The sequence below is a fragment of the Mus musculus genome, chromosome 7 (assembly GCF_000001635.26).
Source record: "Mus musculus strain C57BL/6J chromosome 7, GRCm38.p6 C57BL/6J".
Lineage (NCBI taxonomy): Eukaryota > Metazoa > Chordata > Mammalia > Rodentia > Muridae > Mus > Mus musculus.
The window spans coordinates 145,136,755-145,140,487 of record NC_000073.6 but is presented as its reverse complement, the minus strand read 5'-3'; positions in this window follow the sequence as shown (position 1 = coordinate 145,140,487).

Here is a 3,733-nt window from a genome sequence, read left to right as displayed (position 1 = left end):
TTCAGAAGACAACCATAAGAGGGCACAGAGAGAAAGTGCTCTAGACAAGTGATGAATACCTACCTCAGGAGGCTCCATCCCTGCAGCACCCTGGTGAGACTCACGACTTCTGTTAAGCCTCCTGGCTATATCAACTACATATGTCTATAGTGTCCTGGTTTTGAACTTGGGCTCTTGTCTTGGTAGTGCTATTTCAAGAGGTTCTAAAATTTTGGAAGATGGGATCTACCTAGAGGAAGTAGATCACAGGAGTTGGGTCCTTGGGAGATCTGATTCATGGCCCTTTCTTGTCTCTCACTGTGTTTTCTGTCCACCATGATGCAAACTGCCTCCCCATCACTTGTTTTTACTACCATAATGTTCTGTCCAAGTACACAGACTAAGCAGTCATGCATAGAATAGAGCCCCCTGAAACCATGAGCCAAAACATATTGTTCCCATCCCCTGCAAGCTGTGCTCTCGGACAATTTGGTCAAAGCTACCCAAAATAACCAGTGTAAAGAACTGATGCTGAGAAGTAATGCAGATGCTGTAACCAAACCTGGCCATGTTGTGTATCAGCCTTTGCAACCAATTTGCTAAATCAATCTAAAAGAGGTTAGAGCTGCTGATTAGAGGAAGCCCAGAGTACTGCAACGATCTTGCGAAAGCTCAGAAGATCAGATGCTGACAGGAATGGAGAGAGCTGAGACTCATGAGGTTTCAGATGGGAACAGGAGTCCCTGGGATTGGACAAGTGGCCCTTCACATAATGTGGAGGAATTATTCCTCACTGAAACGTGACATTTTGAGTGAGGTTGAATTTTAAACACTAGCTCAGAGGAAGGACTTTTTAAGGCAGTGTGGTGTGTGGCTGTGGCATGGACATTGCATACTGTGTTTAGCCAGCTTTACACTGAAGAGAGAGAGAGAGAGAGAGAGAGAGAGAGAGAGAGAGAGAGAGAGAGAGAGAGAGAGAGAGAGAGCAAAGAGAGCGCAATGAGAGTTGGAAAGAAGGGCAGGTTTAAAAACTGTAGAGTTTGGCCAGAAAATGAGAGCATTCAAAGTTTTATACAAGTAGGGTGTGGTTGTTAAAGAGATTAGCATCTTTAAAAAGAAGTCAAGTACTTTGAATCAGGACAATAGCAAAGATGTCTTAAGGGCGTCTCAGGAATTAGCTGGACCCCACCCATCCCAGGCTTTTCCTTGAGAAGAGTGCACCCAGGAGGCACCTTGCTCACACACAGCTGCCTGGAAAGTTGTTTGCCCATGATTCATTTCACTGTGCTCAGAGACACAGGCACTAGGAGGCTGCTGCACTTGTGGTCTACAGAGGTCTGGCTGCTACTATACTGGTGGTGACCTTGACATTGTTCTCATCACACTGGTTTTGCAGAAAGCAAGGGTGAAGGGAGAATGGGGGGTTGTACCCAAGTTTCAAAGGAAGACTTGGGAGTGGCGGGGCCAGAATCCCTGCGAGCAGGTCCCTTCTCCCTGAAAGAGTGTATATGGAGCTATATGATGGAGCCTAAGCTATGACAGAGACCCCAGGAATACAGAACATCTGGCCCGCAAGGGAAACAGCAGTCAGTAGGTAGAGCTGGTCCAAGAGTGAGGCTGCAGGGTTCGTAAATAGCAAGATGGTAGCAGTGAGCTTCCAGACCCACTGGAGTTTACTAAGGCATCGTATTCCCAGAGAGGCCTACCTCTCCCACTCATTGTCTGCTGTGGTGATCCTGTGAGAGCCAAAGTTATGTTCTAATTTTTAACTACTGTGCTTAAGAGATCCATGGAACAAAAATGCCTCTAACTTGTAAGCCCCACTCCCCTACCCAAGGACAGATATCTCCTGAAATGCTGGAGGCTAATGTTTATGGAATATAACACGCCATGTGTTTCCATCCCCCGCCCCCAAATTTGTTTGACCCAACTGCACTGGATATACTTGATCACATGTAGGCTGGAGATACATAGGCAGGAAAGATGCCAGGATGTATGCCTTCCCCTGATTGGACTTGAAAAATACTGTGACTTTATGGGGTCACCATTTTCTGGGAACCCAGGAATGACCTGGCCAGAGTCCTGGCTAATATTTAATTAAAGCTTGCTTCAAATTTGGCTCATAATTACAGTAGTGGTCTTATTCTTGACTGGTGGGATTAGCAATCCTCCTTTACCTTGCCCTTTAGAATAGAAATGTCTATCACTGTATATTGGTTGTAGGTTAACTTGCTTTTTAAATTTTTTACTGGGGTTCACAGCTGAGAGCTGCCTTCAGTCTTAGAGATTTAGAACTTGTTGGGACATTTTGTTTGTTTGTTAACAATGTTGTGGGCTAGAGAGATGACTCAGCCATCAAGAGTGCTTACTGCTCTGACATGAGGACCTTTGGTTGGACCACAGCACCAGAATGATCATAAATGCAGGTAACACCAGCTCTGGGGTCTGACTCCCTCTTGTGGCCTCTGTGGGTACCTGCACACACACAAGCATATACACTCACACACATACACAAAAACAAAAGAAATATTTTTTCTTAAATAGAAAGTTCTAGCTAATATAAATAAATGGGAGGGATTGGTCTTGAATACTGTTGGAAATGTTAAGACTATGAGATGTTAATCCTGAGATTTTCTCGAAGAAAACCAATTCTACCATTTGGGGCCAAATTTCTTCTCTTGTTTGTTTGTTTGTTTTTGTTTTGTTTGATTTTTGTTTTTCAAGACAGGGTTTTTCTGTATAGCCCGACTGTTCTGGAACTCACTCTATAGACCAGCAATCTGCCTGCCTCTTTGGGCCAAATTTGAAGCAAACTTTATTACATATTAAATCCTGACCAACAGATGGACTTTGCTCAGGACTACTCCCTGGAATTTCCCAGTAGAGAATAGCCCCGAACCATGTGTTACAGGGGTTTATAAGGACAAACCTATAGGCCACTGTTCTTTCCAACGAGGCTTTGTTATTTTTTTCAAGAACTACAACTCCCAGTATTCCAGAAAGTTACCTGGTCCCTGAGCCGGTGGAGCTTAGAGGTTAATTTTGGGTCATTATAGGGGCTCTTGGGGCTACACTTATTTTGTAAAACGGCCATGGATGAGGAGCAAGGGGCAGAATGTTACAGTTTGAATATGAAATGCGCTTCATGAGTTCATGTGCTGCGGGCTTAGTGCCGGTTGAGGTTGTGCAAACTTTAGAGGGTGGGACATCCGGTGAAGTCAACCCCTGGGGAGGAGTCTGTGGGAGCTCATGCTCCTGGCAACTTGCTGTCTGTTGCTTTGCTTCCTGTAAACCATCCCACGAACAGCGCTCTCCCTGCATGCTTTTGCTGCTCCGATGTTCTGTTCAAGTGCACAGGACCAAGCCACCAGGAACTGAACCCTCTAAGATTATGTCCCCAGACAGGCCCTTCCTCTCTTCCTGGTTCCTGCTGGATATTTGGTCAGAGTGCTGAGGAATGAGGACTCCATGCAAAGGTCAAAGGTGAAAAGTCAAAGGTGAACGCTGGGGACATTGGGGAGTAGGCAGGTGGTGGGAACACAAGTGTCCTTGCACCTACTTGTATAGGCACCTGTTGAATGCCTATATAGGACACTGACTGGAGGATTGGGGACAAAGCCATCTTAGGTCCAGGTTATGGCAAGTTCAAAGGCAGTACCTGGTGTGATTTGCAGGACTTTTGTCAAGTCTGACTGCAGTATCACAAAAATCCCTTGGGTCTGTCTTTTTCACCTGCAAAGGGACCATGGACCTC